The 19,126-nt window shown below is 45.3% G+C and overlaps 1 protein-coding gene across 1 annotated transcript in view; it reads left to right on the top strand.

Annotated features, from left to right (window-relative positions):
- The first annotated feature begins 1,091 nt into the window (after positions 1–1,091).
- The window catches only part of EXD1 (exonuclease 3'-5' domain containing 1), a 220,208-nt gene continuing 202,173 nt past the window's right edge, over positions 1,092–19,126 (top strand). The window contains exon 1 of the mRNA XM_040332834.1: positions 1,092–1,112. The gene's annotated coding sequence lies outside the window, so the exon portion shown is untranslated. The remainder of the gene's footprint in view (positions 1,113–19,126) is intronic.

Consider the following 19,126-nt stretch of genomic DNA (forward strand, 5'->3'; position numbering starts at 1 on the left):
AAAAACGCCCCTCTCCATTGAAATGAATTGAAAGCACTGTAAAAACGCCTTACCCTTTCACATTGAGGCACTGCAAAATTACCCTAAAACATTAGGGTCTTAGAGGTGCTTTACCAGCACATTGGGATTGCAGATGAGGCTTCGCTCGAATAACGCCCCAGTGTGAAAGGGGCCTTAAAGGGGTTGTAAAGACAAAAATATTTTCCTCTTAAATTAAAGTCTGACAGTATATAGAACAATAAGACCAAAGTAATTTCGATAACATCGGCTGCTTGAGACCAATGAGTATCAATTGTTAGGTCAAAGGGACAAGGAAAGTTGTATTTGTATTTGTTTTATGTTGAATAAATATTGTTATTTTTTATCATACTGTTTCCTATCAGTGCCGTGAAAAGTCCCTACCAAAATCCCCTTTCCTTGTCCCTTTGACCTAACAATTGATACTCATTGGTCTCAAGCAGCCGATGTTATCGAAATTACTTTGGTCTTATTGTTCTATATACCAAATGGGATGTTGGCACATTTTACCTCTTCTATCTCTATTCTAAAAGAGGCTATACTCTCCCCTTTCTTCAAAGTCTGACAGTAGCTGATAAAATAAAATGTTATGTTTTGCATTATAACTAGTTTGATACCTGTTGAAATCTCACTGACTTCCTGGTTTGCGGTGCGCATTCATTCTTGCTACATCACGGCCTAATGGGAACTATAGTTCCCATTAGGCTTAGCCTCCATGCCTGTTTTTACCAAAAATAGGTAGAATACGTATCGGCCTAAACTGAGGGGGGGGGGGGCAAAGTTTTTTTATATATGTTTTTGGGGGGATATTATAGCAAAAAGTAAAACATATTGCATTTTTCTTTTTCAAAATTGTCGCTCTATTTTTGTTTATAGCACAAAAATAAAAACCGCAGAGGTGATCAAATTCCACCAAAAGAAAGCTCCATCTGTGGGAAAAAAAGGACGGCAATTTTGTTTGGGAGCCACGTCGCACGACCGCGCAATTGTCAGTTAAAGCGACGCAGTGCCGAATCGCAAAAAGGGGCAAGGTCCTTAACCTGCATAATGGTCCGGGTCTTAAGTGGTTAAGGAGATATTTGTTGCACCTACAGGTAAGCTTTAATCTAGGTCAAAGTGGTCTGTAAGGGTTTACAACCACTTTCAGTTTGGTTGTAGGAAGTGTAGCATGGAATGTCAGTGCAGCACTATCACACGGAGCCTTGGATGTGGGAGTGTATGGGTGCCCCCTCCATCTGGCAAAAGTGAACCTGGCTTTTAGATGTTGCACGGCTGTAATCATCATTGATCATCATGTATGAAACAAAAAGTATGTGCGTCTCTCTCCCTTTATACACCTGAAGAAAGGATTAATCTCTTCCTGAAACGTGTCGGGGTGGAAAGGAGATGCTGTCACTAAAGTTGTGTATAAGTTTCATGCAATTTCAGCCGTTTTATGTTTTTAACTAATTTTTATGATCTACTATTTTTAAATGGATGTAATATAGAAGAATTATAAAACTATTCTATTTCTCCTATCACCTTCCAGGACAGCACACCTGAGAGATGAGGGATCCTCCCTACAGGAAACACAATCGACAGCTTGTTATAAGTCCACACCCTTCCCCTTGATCCCCAGTATTGATTTGTGTTTCTCACGAACACAGCGACGTGTGTGTGTGTTTTTTTTTTTTTTAGGACCTAAAAGATAGGGGAGGGGTCTAACGGTACCCCCGTTGAGACAGGTTTTGGGAAGGGCTGAACTAACCTGTAGGCTTGTCCTTCTCACAGGTTGCCCCAAGTGTGCATCAGCGCTCTGGCCGCAGGGAGTGCACGCCATCGCTGTATTTCAAAATCGCTGCCATTAGCCGCTCTCTGCACTTCAGTGCTTCCTGTATAGGAAAACCCAGATCTCCAAGCCTCGTTCTGAACGGCCGCATCACAGGAAGTGGGCAGTGCCGACTCAGTGCAACCCGGAAGTGCTAGGAAACGCCAGGAGACAGCGTGGAGAGTGGTGTAGAGAGCAAGGCGGTGAGAAGCGGTCGGCTTGCTGTACCAGCCCCTCTAGCAGTACCAGCAGCCCAGGACCCAGCCAACCTTCTCATGGAACAAGAGGAAGGTAAGGCAAATGCGACTGCAGGCAGATCCAGGTGGGAGACCGGTGAGTACAAACCCCCCTTGGAAAGGGAGGAGAGAAGGGGGTGAGGGGTCCTGGCTTCCAGGGGTCTGAGATCCCGGGGCCAGCCAGAACAGGACTTGACTTCTCGGCTCACCTTGCCCTTTCTCCTCCCCAGTACAAACCTGCAGTTTTAGGGGAAGACAGAATAATGTTATGCATATGTGTTGTATCTCTTGTCTTACAGAATCCCCAAGCGGAACCCAGGAGGCCTCAGTACAATCTCCTGCCGCAACAGGGCATAGTTCCTCAAGGAAATGTGGGAATTGTAAGGATAAACTCCCTAAGTCCCACTCAAAGCCCTTCTGCTATAAATAATTTAGCAGGAAAGGAGGCTGCTGCAATGATGAAAAAATTCCTTTCATCTATGCAGACGGAAATGCTGGCAACTGTCAAAGCTTTTTGTGAAGCCGCTGGACAGTCAGCAACCCAGGGTCCTGACACAGAGGAACTTACCCCCAGAAAAGGCACATCCTCCCAAGAAAGCTTCTTTACAGGGGGGCCCAGTGCCCTCCTCCCACCCTCACAAGTCTAGGCCAGGCAGAGGAAGAAGGGGGGGGGGGGACTTGAAAAGCCAGGCCAGATCAGGACACAGCTCAGATGGAGAGTTAGATATAGACCCCTTGAGCCAAGCCCAGGAGGAGACAAGGCTAAGGGGACACCTCTTTGCTGTAGAAGATCTGGAAGGACTCCTCCAGGCAATATATGCCACAGAGAGGATCCCAGAAACCCCTAAAGTAACCTCAGCACAAGATAAGGTTTATAGGGGGCTGAGCAAGTCTCAATCTACAGTGTTCCCACTCCATCAATCCATGAAGGATCTAGTCCTACAGGAATGGAGAGGGCCTGAAAGGAGGATTGTCAGACAAAAATCTTGGAAAAGGAGGTTTCCCTTTAACCAAACTGATAAGGAGACTTTCTTTAAGCTCCCAAGACTGGATGTGTCTTTGTTGCCAAGTTGTCTGACCTCTCCTTTGAGGACACAGGCAGTATTAAGGATTTGAAGGACCACAGAGCAGAATACCTCCTTATAAAAGCTTGGAAGGCTAATACAGCAGCCATGGGTCCAGCCTTAGCAGCCTGTGTAGCCAGAAATACAGATTCCTGGGTGGAGAAGCTCACCAAGCACCTATCCCAGAAAACCGAATCATGTTATTGATTCTCTAACAGTAATAGGAAAAGCTGTTGCGTACCTTGCGGATGCTGCAATCGAATGCTGTCTGGAATAAGGCCTGGGTAGGAGATGTAACATCTAAGGGTAAGCTATGTGGCCTTCCTTTTCAAGGTTCATTGCTTTTTGGCCAGGGCTTGGACAACGTCCTGTCAAGGTGATCAGAAAAGGGTAAAAAGTTTCCAGTAAAACCCAAAAAAGATAGGTTTAGGAAATTTTTTCGAGGCCCCTCCTGGCAATCAAAGCGTAGAACCAAAAAGGAACCCAACAAACGGTGGGGTTATGGTACGGGAAAGAAAAAGAACAATTTTCTGTTCCCCTCTCCCAAAGCTGGTTCCAAAGAAACTAAGTGACGCCAAGATCAGAGTAGGGGGACGACTGTCCCAATTTGTTCCTCAGTAGGAAAAGATTTCGGACAGCACTTATATCTGCCGAAAACTACGAGAAGGTTTTTGTCTTGAATTCTCGGCAAGACCCCCCCCTCTATGATCACTCTTGCACATCCTCCCAGGGATGCCCTAAAAAAATTTGCCTTCCTGGAGGGTATCCAGGAGTTGGTAGAACAGGTGGTGATACCAGTATCAAAAGAACAACAATACCAGGGATTCTATTCCCACGTATTTGTTGTTCGCAAGCCATCGGGAAAATACTGCCTGATAGTAAATTTAAGAAACCTGAACAAGTACATGGAATACAAAAGATTGGCCATGGAAAGTATCTACTCGGTACGCAAGAACCTCATGAAGGAAGCCTTCATGACAACCCTGGACCTCAAGGATGCCTACCTGCACATGCCAATTCACGTGGACCATCAAACATATTTGAGGTTCGCAGTGGTAGTCGGAGGAGAGATTTTTTCACTGGCAATTCAGAGCCCTACCATTTGAACTAACAGTCAAATCCAAAGATTTTTACAAAAAACAGCCCCCTAGCCCAGATGTCATCCAACTACAGGGAGTTCAGAGCAGTGGGGGAAGCCCTGAAAGCCTTTAAGAAAGACATCACAGGCAAGGTGGTTCAGGTAAGCTTCGACAACGCCATGGTCATAGCCTACCTGAGTAACCAGGGTGGCACCAGGTTCAGACCCCTAACAGACCTATCCAAGGAGATCCTAGAATGGACCGAGGGAAAGGTTCTCTCAATTTCTGCCATCTACATAACTCTGGGACAAGCAATACAGAGGCAGACTTCCTCAGTCGTCAGCTGATAAGACAGGGGGAATGGGAACTAACCCCCAAGGTATTTCAAACCCTGGTGCAGTACTTTGGAAATTCAGAAATAGACCTGTTTGCCAACCGACAAAACAGAAAAGTAAGGAGATTTCTCGATTTCCCAAGAGGAGTCCGAAGGTTTAGATGCACTGACTCAGACCTGGCATTACAGACTGGCATATGCCTTCCCGCCCTTGATTCCGCGGGTCCTTCAGGAGCTCAGCAGATCTCCAGGCAAGATCCTTCTGATGTTCGATCGCTCGGTTCTGAGTGCAGAGGCGCCAGGGGAGAGATGCAGCATCGGACCGATGCTGCATCCACCTAATAAGTAAGTTTGAAACTGGAAAAAAAAAAACACTTGTCTTTTAAGCAACAGACATCATGGATTCTTGAAAGACAGAAGTTGTCAAACAAACCTGATTTCTTTTTATGAAGAGGTAAGTAAAACCCTGGACAGAGGCATGGCGGTGGACTTTGTAAACTTGGAGTTTGCAAAAGTGTTCGATACAGTTCCCCACATATGGCTCATGTGTAAGGTAAAGTCTGCAGGCTTTTAAAGATCAGTTTGTAAATGGATAGAAAAATGGCTAAAAAAAATAATTCAGAGGCCACTTAACCACTTAAGGACTGGCTCACGTACATATACGTCATCACTTTAAAGGTGAATATCTCGGTAACGTCAGCAGCTGCTGCCACAACCGACATATTCATCTTTTCTGTGGCCGGTCCTGTAAACGATAACGGTGGTCTCCGCGGCGGATTCACTGTGAGATCACCGTTATCGGCGGCGGGAGAGGGCCCCTCCCGCCACTCTCCCACTCCCTCCGCCGCTTACAGGAGCCATCGGCAGTGGCGGAGGCGATCGGGTCCTTCACGCTGCTGTGTGTGGATACGAGTGAGGGCAAGATGGCCCCCACCCGTCTCCATAGCATGGCGGAAGCGACGTCAAAACGTCACTATTTTTGTGTTTTTTTTTTTTTTTTTTATTACAATTTATCTTTTTTTTTTTATTGTATTTTAGTCTAAATATGAGATCTGAGGTCTTTTTGACCCAAGATCTCATATTTAAGAGGACCTGTCATTCTTTTTTCTATTACAAGGGATGTTTACATTCCTTGTAATAGGAATAAAAGTGACCCATTTATATTTTTAAAAACAGTGTAAAAAGAAATAAATAAGAAAACCAAAAACATTTTTTTAAAGCGCCCCGCCGAGCTCGCGTGCAGAAGTGAACGCATACGTGAGTAGCGCCCGCATATGAAAACTGTGTTCAAACCGCACAAATGAGGTATCGCCGTGATCATTAGCGCAAGAGCACTAATTCTAGCCCTAGACCTACTCTGTAACTCAAAAGATGCAACCTATAGCGGGCGCAAGTTTTCACAATATAAAAAAAATTGGGCTAACTTTACTGTTTTATTTTTTTTAAAAAGTGAACTTGTAAGACCGCTGTGCAAATATGGTGTGACAAAGTATTGCAATGACCACCATTTTATTCTCTAGGGTGTTAGAAAAGAATATATTAGGGATGCACCGATATATCGGTGGCCGATACATATCGGCCGAAAATAGCAATTTTAGAGACAAGCCGAAACACATTTAAAATCGCCGATAATGACCGCCCTCCGTGGGTGGTACCATTTCGTCTAGGAGGGGGCGCCGTTCTTGTACAGATGTATTTGCGGCCGCCAGACCATTACAGAGTGCGGGCAGTGGCACTGTACAAATTATGTGCCGACTGCCGATTGCGCTCCACTGGAGTCGTCCTAGCTCCATTTCCTGATTTTTTTTTTTTTAACTCCCCCCTACGGGGGAGTCTCTTGGTACAGTCCAGCGTGCCGCATGATGTCACGGCCGGAGGCGAGGGAGGACTCGGAGCTGCCTGTGACACAGAATAGTCACACTGCCTGCTTAGGAGGAATCGAGCAGTGTGCTCCAAAAAAAAAGTAAGCACTAGCAGAACTACAGAACCTGTTAGAAAATAAGTTATAAATTGGATCATGGAAAAACAAAATCGCTGGATTGGGGGGGGGGGGGGGGGGGGGGGGTGGGTGGTTAGTACTGACAGAGGTGACTGACCAGCACTTTCTTAATGGAAAAAATGTTATCTGCCATTTTTTCACAGTGGCACAGTGAGGCTGAAATTGATGTTTTTTTTGGTAGCCAGAGAAGGCAAGCATTGCTCAATAACACACAAAGTTTTTTTTTTTTTTTTTTTTTTACTTTTGTGTGTTATTGAGCCATGCTTGCCTTCTCTGACTACCAAAAAAAACATCACATGCAGCCTCACTGTGCCATCACATGCAGCCTCACTGTGCCATCACATGCAGCCTCACTGTGCCATCACATGCAGCCTCACTGTGCCAACACACATCGCCACTGTGCCCATCAAAACGCAGCCACTGTGCCCATTCAAAAAAATTGAAATGGGGAAAAAAAAAAAAAAAGAAAAGTCATTTTCGGATTGATTTTTTTTTGGGGGTGTGTATATATATATATATATATATATATATATATATATATATATATATATATATATATATAATTTGGGGTTTTTTTAGTAATTTTCTAGCAAAAAAACAGTTTTAAACTTGTAAAACTTGGTCCTTAAGTGGTTAATGATTCATACTCTGAATAGTCTAAGGTTATCAGTGGTGTACCCCAAGGTTCAGTGTTGAGATCCCTACTTTTTAATATCTTTATAAATGATATTGGGTCTGGAATTTAAAAGTACCATTTCAGTCTTTGCAGATGACACCAAGGTATGCAGTGGAATAACGTCCTTACAGGATGTCTCCAATTTACAAGTCGACCTCAATGAACTGTTTAATTGGGAAACTTTGTGGCAGATGAGGCTTAATGTAGATACATGTAAAGTTATGCACTTGGGCAGCTACGAATTTGCATGCATCATACATGCAGTAAAACCTTGTATTGCGAGCATAATTCGTTCCGGAAGAATGCTTGTAATCCAAAGCACTTGTATATCAAAGCAAATTTTCCCAAAAGAAAGAATGGAAACTCAAATGATTCGTTCCACAACCATTTATTCATAGGTCTTTGAGTTTATAGTCCATATAAAAAGATTATAGCAATGTGATAAGTTTGTGTAACCATAAAATGTCCATTCATAAATGGCAGTCTCCCCAAGGGAATTAGAAGAAAAATCCAGCAGGAGCTACAGAGTATAAAAGAGAAGAGAGGCGCCTCTAAGTGTAGCAATGTGGTTACATTTAATGAAGGTACAAAATTTTGCAACTCGCATGGTTGATGATTAAAAGACGCACATCCATGTATAGGCAGGCATCCAGGGTAAAGCGATCCACATAGACTGCCCTCCTTGCCGCCATCAGTCTGCAATCATGACCGGGAGGACTACCCTGTAGAACGATCTGAAAGCGAGGCTTGAACCGCTTGTGGAAAGGACGACATCAATGGATATCTTTACCCCAGATGGCTTAATACTTAGGTGTGCCCGTTTTAATCATTTACCATGTGAGTTCTGTACCTTAATTAAATGCAGCGATATTGCTACACTTGGAGGCACCTCTCTTCTCTTTTTATACTCTGTTGTGACATGACACTACTCTTAATCAGACGTTGCTTGTATATCAAGTCAAAATGTATTTAAAAATGTTGCTTGTCTTGCAAGACGCTCTCAAACCAAGGTTTTACTGTACTAGGAGGAGTAAAACTGGGGAAATCCATAGTGAAGGATTTTGGTAGTTCATAAGTTTAACCACTTGACGGACCGCCCACTGTATATATACGTTGGTACTTTAAGATGGATATCTCGGTAACGGCAGCAGCTGCTGCACAACCGAGGTATCCATCTTTTCAGTGGGCGGTCCAGTTTAGAATAATGGTGGTCTCTATGGTGGATTCACGGCGAGATCACCATTATCGGTGGCGGGAGAGGGGGCCCCCCTCCCGCCGTTCTCCCGCACCCTCAGCCGCTTACCGGAGCTATCGGTAGCGGCAGAGGCGATCGGGTCCTCCTCCTTCCTGTGTATGGATACGAGTGAGGGCAAGATGGGCCCCCACCTGTCTCCATACCATAGCAGGGCGGAAGCAATGTCAAACCGTCACTTTTGCAATACCCCCTTAAAGGGCCATTTTTTTTCTTACACAGATTTCATATTAATATGTTGTGCTTTTTTTTTTTTTTTTTCTATTACAAGGGATGTTTACATTCCTTGTAATGGTAATAAAAGTGGCCCAAATTAAAAGGGTTAAAATTAAGAAAAAAAAAATATTTCAAAGCACCCATTCCGACGGGCTCACGCGCAAAAGAGCAGCACCCGCATATGAAAACTGTTCAAACCACACATGTAAGGCAGGGGTTGACAAATTTGCTTGGAATCTAGGAGCCAGCTAAAAAAGTTAGGAGCCAGAAAACGCGCCCCGACGAGCTTGCGCGCAGAAGCAAACACATACGTGAGCAGCGCCCGCATATGTAAACGGTGTTCAAACCACACATGTGAGGTATCGCCGCTATTGGTAGAGCGAGAGCAATAATTCTAGCCCTAGACCTCTTCTGTAACTCAAAACATGCAACCTGTAGAATTTTTTAAACGTCGCCTATGGAGATTTCAAAGGGTAAAAGTTTGTCGCCATTCCACGAGCGGACGTAATTTTGAAGCGTGACATGTTGGGTATCAATTTACTCGGCGTAACATTATCTTTCATAATATTAAAAAAAATGGGGATAACTTTACGGTTGTCTTATTTTTTTAATTAAAAAAAGTGTAATTTTTTCCCAAAAAAGTGCACTTGTAAGGCCGCTGCGCAAATACGGCGTGACAAAGTATTGCAACGACCGCCATTTTATTCTCTAGGGTGTTAGGATAAAAAATATATATAATGTTTGGGGGTTCTAATTAGAGGGAAGAAGATGGCAGTGAAAATAGTGAAAAATTACATTAGAATTGCTGTTTAAAGGGGAGTTCCAGCCATTTGTGTGTTTATTAAAAGTCAGCAGCAACAAAAAGTGTAGCTGCTGGCTTTTAATAAACAGGCACTTACCTGCTCCAGCGCTCCAGCGACGCGCCGGCCGGGGCTCCGCTCCTCTCCCCCCCTCCCCGGCCGGCGTCTTCATCTTCAGTGTGGGCACCCCGGCCGTGACAGCTTTCGGCTTCACGGCCGGGCACCCACTGCGCATGCGCGAGCGGCGCGGCACTGCGGCATGCGCGAGCGGCGCGGCCCGGCGCCGCGCCGTGTAATTGGCCAGGAGATCGCCTAGGACCTGGTGACGTGTCCTAGGCGATCGCCAACAGCAGCCACTTCCTGAAGGCGACTAAGCTTAGTCCGCCTACAGGAAGGAGGAAGTGGGGACAGGAAGTCCCACTCGTGCTGAAGCCCCCACTCCCCCCCCAAAAAAATTACATGCCAAATGTGGCATGTAAGGGGGAGAGGAGTGGGTTAAGAGGAAGTTCCAAATTTGGGTGGAACTCCTCTTTAAAGCGGTGGTTCCCCCTTAAAAACAACTTTTTTTTTTTATTCCACTGCTCCCCCACATTCCATCACGATTAAGGCTCTTAATATTTTTTTTCCTGCTGTACATACCTTAGTACAGCATATTCACCCGTGCATCCGGGTTGCGAGTCCCGCGGGAGTGGGCGTTCCTCACATGCTGCTGTTTGACGTTTTGCCCAAAAACGAGCTCTCCCCCCCGTCGCGTAAGCCGCGTCACGATTGGCGAAAGGAGCCGAACGGCGATGCGCATGCGCAGTATAGCGCCGACTCGCCGTTCGGCTCCTTTCGCCAACCGTGACGCGGCTTACGCGACGGGGGGGAGCTCGTTTTTGGGCAAAACGTCAATCAACAGCATGTGAGGAACGCCCACTCCCGCGGGATTCGCAACCCGGATGCACGGGTGAATATGCTGTACTAAGGTATGTACAGCAGGAAAAAAATATTAAGAGCCTTAATCGTGATGGAATGTGGGGGGGCAGTGGAATAAAAAAAAGTTGTTTTTAAGGGGGGAACCACGCTTTAACTTGTAATGCTTAACTTGTAATACCAACTGCCACCACCAGATGGCGCCAGCTTACACATCTGGTGGTAATAACTTGTAATACCAACGGCTCACCACCAGATGGCGCCAGCTCAGATGGCGACCGGGATTTGTCGAGCCCTGATTAGGTATTGCCACGATCGTTGACGCGAGAGCAGTATTCTAGCCCTAGACCACCTGTAACTCAAAAACCAAGCATCTGTAGAACTTTTTAAATGCTGCCATGGAGATTTGTAAGGGTAAATGTTAGATACCATTCCACGAGCAGGCACAATTTGAAGCGTGACATGTTTGGTATCAATTTACTCGATGTAACATTATCTTTCACAATATAAAAAAAATGGGCTTGTAAGACTGCTGCGCAAATACGGTGTGACAAAGTATTGCAATGACCGCAATTTTATTCTCTGAGGGTGTTAGAAAAAAAATGTATAATGTTTGAGGGTTCGAAGTAATTTCTCTTGTGTTCATGGACACACAGCAGATTATCTTGACAATAGGGTATTTCCCTTCTATCAGGAGAGGACTAGGCAGAAACATTGTTGGTGTTAATACAAACTTAAACTGTACAGTACCGCCCAGGAGGAGGTCCCTCTAGGTACAACCCCTCTCCCCGCACACAGCAGCTTCAGTTTTGTTGTGCCTAGCATAGAAGTTGGACCTGGCTCCCTATGGGCCCTTGGAGGTTTTTTTTTTCCCCCTGCTATCAACTGCCGACTGGGCGACAGCCTGGATGTCCTAGATGCTTGTAAGTCACCCACTTTCGGGCAGTGAGCTACGTGGCTGGGTCGGCTACGACATGCCCCATTGCTCCAGGGGTGGCTGGTGAGCTACACGCTCCGTGGCACATATGTGACCTGGGCTAATTACTGTCTGTCAGTGTGCCGGGCCGACAGCTACCTCCTACTGCTCGGGTGGTGGGTCTGTTTTGGAATGCTTCCAGCAAGCTTTGCAGGATCAGTAAGTACCCCCCCCCCCCTGCCTCGGTGGCGGGTGAGATGGCCTGGACATTCCCTGGGAGGTCGATCAGGGGTTCTCTGCCACCCTTCCCTTCTCCCTCCCAACCCTCCTCTTCACTCTTTTGGCGGGGCCTGCTGCTATCCTGTTTTTTTTTTCATCTGAGGGGGGGCTCCGTGCTCGTGGGGGGGGTTGCGCGCTGTCCTAGGGTGCTGTACCTGTGGGGGGGGATTCCCCCCCGGCCTCATGGGGGGTCCTGGAGAGTTCCTGCCTGCCCTCTCTGATCCCATGCCATCTTGCTCCCTGCTTGTCAGTTGCCATTATTTTTTTGCTGTATCGGCGGCCATTTTTCCCTTGGCCTGTTGAGCTGTACTACGGTGGGCATTTTCTTCTTGTAGCTGTGCGCCCTTTTTTCTCTATGGGAGGGACCCGCTCGGTGGCCATTTTCTTGTGATCCGCGCGCCTTGTGCTATTAACACAGCGGGGGGCCATTTTCCAGGAGTACACACGCTTTCTGCAGGGCGGCCGCTCGGTTTGCCATTTTCCTGTGGCTATTGTCCTTTGTGGCGGTGTTGGCTTTCTCTGAACAATGCAACACAGCAGCCGGCTTTATCCTCTGCTTCTCCACACGGACACGTTGCGGCGGCATGCTTCCTTCTGTCAGGACAGGGCGGACAGTGCTGTGCAGTCTTTTTTCCTACTGGGGTGGGAAGTCCCTCTGGGTTCCCCTTTTTCCTTCGGGTGTGGAGCAGCTAGGAGTTTGGGCCTTGTGCCTGGTGTTACACCTCGAAGGGGTCAGACGTGTGGGTCAATATGGCATCTGAATTGGATGCTTCTTCCCTGACATACCTGTGATGACAACTGGTGCTCCTGCGGTTTCTGTGGAGGCTATTTTGGCAGTCCGGGGCCTTTGTTGCCAGGGTGCTGCGGTGTGTGGGGGGAAAAAAGGGGGGTAAAAAGCGCCCCTTTCCCGCCATCTGGATATATCTGACTCGGATTCGGGCCCTTCTACGGCTTCCTGGCCCAGGTTCTGAGGTTTCAGAGGATATGGATCACAAACCTTTGGACCAGTGAGGATGACTCCGTGTCCGGGTCAGCACACGATAGGGCACTGGTTGGAGCACTTATCACTGTGGCACTCCATCCGTGGGATTTTCTGCTATCCTGGACATCAAGGACGCGTACTTGCATGTCCCCATATTTGTCAGGCATCAGAGGTCTGCGTCTTTTCGCGGTCGGGACGACCACTACCAATTTGTGGCTCTTTTGGCCTGGCCTCAGCGCCAAGGGTTTTCACAAGGTCCTGGCATTGCTGAGACAACAAGGTATCGCTATAGTGGGTTACCTGGACGACCTTCTTCTGAGAGCTGCTTCAAGCGCAGAATTAGAGGTGGATGTGGCAATTGTCATCCAGACCCATCGAGATTTCAGTTGGGTCCTGAACCCCTAAAAGTCGGTGCTGGTGCCGATCTTGGCGCCCTGGAGTACCTGGGCCTGGTCCTGGATTCCCTCGAGGCGAGAATCTTTTTCCCCTCGGACAAATTACAAAACTCTTCGGGCGGCGGTGTGACTGCTGATCTCCCGCAGTCTGGGCCTCATGGTGGCCTCCTTCGAGGCAGTGCCCCTACGCTCAATTCCACACTTGTGCCTTACAGAAGGAAATTCTGACGTAATGGCACTTTCTCCAGTTCCCCGATATCCTTTTTGAGAACTGGTGCCCAAAATTGGACTGCATATTCCAGATGACGGTCTTACTAATTTGTACAGGGGGTAAAATTCTTTCTCTTTCTCTTTTTTTTTTCCATACCTCTCTTAATACAAGAAAGGACTTTGCTCGCTTTGGAAACCGCAGCTTGGCATTGCATGCCATTATTGAGCTTATGATCAACTAAAACCCCCAGATCCCTCCAGTTGTACTCCCCTAGTATGTATGATGCATGCATATTCTTATTCCCCAAGTGCATAACTTTACATTTATCAACATTAAACCTCATCTGCCACAGTCGCCCAATTAGACAAAGCATTGAGGTTGGCTTGTAAATTGGCGACATCCTGTAAGGATGTTATTCCACTGCATAAGTAGTAGAACTGCAGGATTAATCGCGGAGAGAATCTCCCCGCGGGATAACCCGCGATTCTTATGTGTCACCGCCATTCCACGTAACCAGCGTGGAACGCAAATGCCGCCGACATCGGAACAGACGTGAGCAGCTTGGGCTTCTCTCACAGTTCAATACAACTCTAGTGTGTATCCGTGCGCCACCCAGTGGTTGCCGGCAGTACTGCTGCTGATGTATAAAAAACAGACCAGTGATATGTCTATAATGTTAAAGACCATATAACACCTATGAAAAAAGCAAAATCAAAGTTTGATTCTGCTTTTTTTCAAAGGAGTTATATGGTCTTTAACATTATAGACATATCACTGGTCTGTTTTTTATATATTCATATTTTCAAATCACAGGTTTATTTATTTGGGGGGGGGGGGGGGTTTCTGGCAATCAATTTTTGAGAATCGTGATCTTTAGTCTAAGCAAAAGAATCGCGATTCTCATTTTGACCAGAATCGTGCAGCCCTAATAAGTAGTGAGGAGTGAAATCAAAAATTTGCGCCCTTAGAAATGCTGAAGGTGGTGCTTGGTTTTTGTGGCCCCATACGCGGCTAGGCTCCCAAAAAGTCCCAAACATGTGGTATCCCCGTACTCAGAAGAAGCAGCAAAATGTATTTTGGGGTGTAATTCCACATATAACCATGGCATATGTGAGCAATATATCATTTAGTGACAACTTTTTTTTCATTAGTCAATCACTTGGGACAAATTTCTTTTTTCCAATGGGCTCAACATGCCTCTCAGCAATTTTCTTGGGGTGTCTACTTTCCGAAATGTGGTCATTTGGGGGGGGTTTAGTACTGCCCTGCCATTTTAGCACCTCAAGAAATGAGATGGGCAGTCATAAATTAACCACTTAAGCCCCGGACCAATATGCAGCCTAAAGACCCAAGGTGTTTTTACAGTTCGGGACTGCGTCGCTTTAACAGACAATTGTGCGGTCGTGCGACGTGGCTCCCAAACAAAATTGGCGTCCTTTTTTCCCCACAAATAGAGCTTTCTTTTGGTGGTATTTGATCACATCTGCGGTTTTTAGTTTTTGCGCTATAAACAAAAATAGAGCGACAATTTTGAAAAAAAAGCAATATTTTTTACTTTTTGCTGTAATAAATATCCCCCAAAAACATATATAAAGACATTTTTTTTCCTCAGTTTAGGCTGATACGTATTCTTCTACCTATTTTTAGTAAAAAAAAATCGCAATAAGCGTTTATCGATTGGTTTGCGCAAAATGTATAGTGTTTACAAAATAGGGGATAGTTTTATTGCATTTTTATTTATTTTATTTTTTTTACTACTAATGGCGGCGATCAGCAATTTTTTTCGTGACTGCGACATTATGGCGGACACTTCGGACAATTTTGACACATTTTTGGGACCATTGTCATTTTCACAGCAAAAAATGCATTTAAATTGCATTCTTTATTGTGAAAATGACAGTTGCAGTTTGGGAGTTAACCACAGGTGGCGCTGTAGGAGTTAGGGTGCACCTAGTATGTGTTTACAACTGTTTGGGGGTGTGGCTGTAGGAATGACGTCATCGATCGTGTCTTCCCTATAAAGGGAATGACGCGATCGATGCGCCGCCATAGTGAAGGACGGGGAAGCCGTGTTTACACACGGCTCTCCCCGTTCTTCAGCTCCGGGGAGCGATCGCGACGGAGCGGCTATAAACAAATAGCCGCGCCGTGGTCCCGGATCGCTCCCCGAGCGGACCCGACCCCCGCATGTAGCGGGGGGGGTCCCGATCGGACCCCCCACCCGCTAATAGGCGAGGACGTACGTGTACGCCCATGTGCCTGTACGTGCCATATTGTGGACGTATATGTACATGCGGGGGTCGGGAACTGGTTAAAAGCTGTGTAAATTCCAGAAAATGTACCCTAGTTTGTAGACGCTATATCTTTTGTGAAAACCAATAAATATACGCTTATTGGGATTTTTTTTTTATTTTATTTTTTTTACTAAAGACAGGTGGCTGAATACATTTTGGCCTAAATGTATGACTAAAATTGAGTTTATTAGATTTTTCTTATAACAAAAATATATCTTTTTTTTTTTTTTTTGGTCTTTTTCCATTTAACGCAAAAAATAAAAATCTTGTTTGGGTACAAAATTGCATGACCGTGCAATTGCCAGTTAAAGCAGCGCAGTGCCAAATTTAAGAACACCTCTGGTCTTTAACCTGCATAATGGTCCGGGTCTTACGTGGTTAACAACCAGCTATAAACGGGTTAAAAAATGCAAATCACGGTAAAAACGCAGTATTTGAGTTTTGGATGCGGGTCCATTGAATTCTATTGCATGCAAAACGCTGCTTTTTGCGGGAAAAGTCCCAACCCGTTCCAAAACCGCAGCGGCACAAAAAGCATTGATGTGAACATGTTCCATGGGAAACCATGTTAAAAATTTCCCTGCATTTCTGCAAAATGCATCAAACGCATTATTGTGAATGGAGCCCTACGTGGGGATATAATCAACATGTACAAATACATAAGTGGTCCACATAGTGAACTTGGTGTTGGGTTATTCACTTTAAGGTCATAAGAGGACACTCTTTACGAAATCATCAATTGGATCATGCTTTTCTGTTTTTTTTTTTTTGCCTTCCTCTGGATCAACTGTGGGTTTAGCATTGTGTGTGTATGGGATTGTATGATCTTATGAAAACAAATTTTGGTTGAACTAGATGGACTTTTTTTCAACCTAACTATGTAAAGCATAGTACACACCTAGTACAGAGCCTGTCGAGCGTCATTGGATGGTTCGATAAAAATCGGCCGACGTTTGGCACGTGTGTATGGCAGCCGGTCCAACAGAAGCCAGCAGCCGACCAACTCCTGATCAGTGCTCTCAGCCAATTGCTGAGAGCACTGACCAGAGTGTTTTCACCCCCCTGTCAGAACACAAAAGAACAGCAGGGGGGATCGCTGCCCTAACGTGAGATCGTTAGATCGGCTGGAGCTGTCAGGTTTTTTTTTTCTGCCTGGGTTGAACAGGCTTTACCTAGAACATGTGCGTTCCAACACTTTCCTTGCTGCATGCTTATTTCAGGTCTGCAATTTACTGAGTAGCAAAGCTGGGATCAGTTTGACATCCTTAGGCTATGCACACTGGAGAAAAAGGGGAAAAAAGGCAACTATCTTGACCATGCATGTATCCTGACAGCTTCCTTAAAGTGGTTGTAAAGGCAGAAGGTTTATTCCTAATGCATTCTATGCATTGATAAAAAACCTGTGTGCAGCAGTCCCCCAATATTTACCCGAGGTCCATTTAGATCCAGTGTTGTTGCACAAAAGACTCTGCTGTCAGGGACTCACCCCCCCCCCCCCCATCATTGGATGAGACCGCAGCGTGGGGCCATTGGCTTCTGCTGCTGTCAAAGTCAGTGAGCCAATGAGTAGAGAAAGGGGGTGGGGCCATGGCTTTATGTCTGGACACATAGATCTGCGGTTTGGGTGCCCCCATCGCAAGCTGCTTGCTAGGAGGGGCCAGGAGCGCAAGCGGGGGACCCGAGGAGGAGGATCTGGGCTGCAAAACATTTGCACAGAGCAGGAAAGTATAACGTGTTTTGTTTTTTTCTTGTTAACTACTTAACCCCCGGACCATATTGCTGGTCAAGACCAGAGCACTTTTTGCGATTCGGCACTGCGTCGCTTTAACTGACAATTGCACGGTCGTGCGACGTGGCTCCCAAACAAAATTGGCGTTCTTTTTTTTCCCCACAAATAGAGCTTTCTTTTGGTGGTATTTGATCACCTCTGCGGTTTTTATTTTTTGCGCTATAAACAAAAATAGAGCGACAATTTTGAAAAAAAAAACTATTTTTTACTTTTTGCTATACTAAATATTCCCCAAAAAAAAAAAAAAAAAAAAATATATATATATATATATATATATATATATATATATATATATATATATTTATATATATATATATATATATATATATATATATATATATATATATATATATATATATATATATATATTTAAATAAAAAATGTTTTCCTCAGTTAAAGCCGATACGTAATCTTCTACCTATTTTTGGTAAAAAAAATCACAAGCGTTTATTGATTGATTTGCGCAAAAGTTAGGGGGTATTTTTATGGCATTTTTAATATTTTTTTTCCTAGTAATGGCGGCGATCAGCGTTTTTTTTTCCGGTACTGCGACATTATGGCGGACACTTCGGACACTTTTGACACATTTTTGGGACCATTGGCATTTTTATAGCGATCAGTGTTCTAAAAATGCATTGGATTACTATAAAAATGCCACTGGCAGGGAATGGGGTTAACACTAGGGGGCGGGAAAGGGGTTAAGTATGTTCCCTGGGTGTGTTCTAACTGTAGGGGGGGGGGTGGACTGACTTGGGGAAATGACTGATCTTCTGTTCATACATTGTATGAACAGAAGATCAGCATTTCTCTCCCTGACAGGACCGGGTTCTCGCTCTGTAATGAGCCATCGCGTGTGCCCGGCGCCCCTAGTGGCCTGCACGAGAGCCGACGTATAGCTACGGGCTCTCGCGCAGGGGAGCCGACCTGCCGCCGCAGTATATATTTGCGGCGGCTGGTCGGCAAGCAGTTAAACAAAAAGACTTCACAATCACTTTAACCACCTGAGCCCTGGGCCATTGTCAAATGACGGCTTCACGGTGGCTCTGAAAATCCAGGTACCCGCGATCGGCAATGACAGAGCAGGGACGTAGAGCTCTGTGTGTAAACACAGAGCTCCACGTCCTTTCAGGGGAGAGAGGAGACCGATCTGTGTCCCTTGTACATAGGGACACAGATCGGTCACCCCCCCCTCCCCCCACAGTTAGAACACAATACAGGTACACATTTAACCCCTTCCTCACCCCCTAGTGTTAACCCCTTCAATGCCAATCACATTTATACAGTAATTAGTGCATATTTATAGCACTGATCGCTGTATAAATGTGAATGGCGCCAAAAATGTGTCAAAAGTGTCCGATGTGTCCGCCATAATGTCGCAGTCCCAATAAAAAAATCGCAGATCGCTGCCATTACTAGTAAAAAAAAAAAAAAAAAAATTCTGTCCCATATTTTGTAAGCGCTTATTGCGATTTTTAAAATTTATTTTTTACCAAAAATATGTAGAAGAATACGTATCGACCTAAACTGAGGAAAAAAAAATTGGGCTTTTTATTATAGCAACAAGTAAAACATATTGAATTTCTTTTCAAAATTGTTGCCTTTTCTTTATCGTACATCACGGGACACAGAGCGGCATTCATTACTATATGGGTTATATGGAGTACCTTCAGGTGTAGACACTGGCAATCTCAAACAGGAAATGCCCCTCCCTATATAACCCCCTCCCATAGGAGGAGTACCTCAGTTTTTCCGCCAGTGTCTTAGGTGTTAGTCATGGTTTAGCTTGCCTCCACATCCTTGGGATTAGGTGAGCTAACCGGTTCTGTCCAAAAAAGCCTCAGCGCTAAAGTGGTCAGTAACCGGA

The sequence above is a fragment of the Rana temporaria genome, chromosome 13, assembly GCF_905171775.1.
Source record: "Rana temporaria chromosome 13, aRanTem1.1, whole genome shotgun sequence".
Classification (NCBI taxonomy): Eukaryota; Metazoa; Chordata; class Amphibia; order Anura; family Ranidae; genus Rana; species Rana temporaria.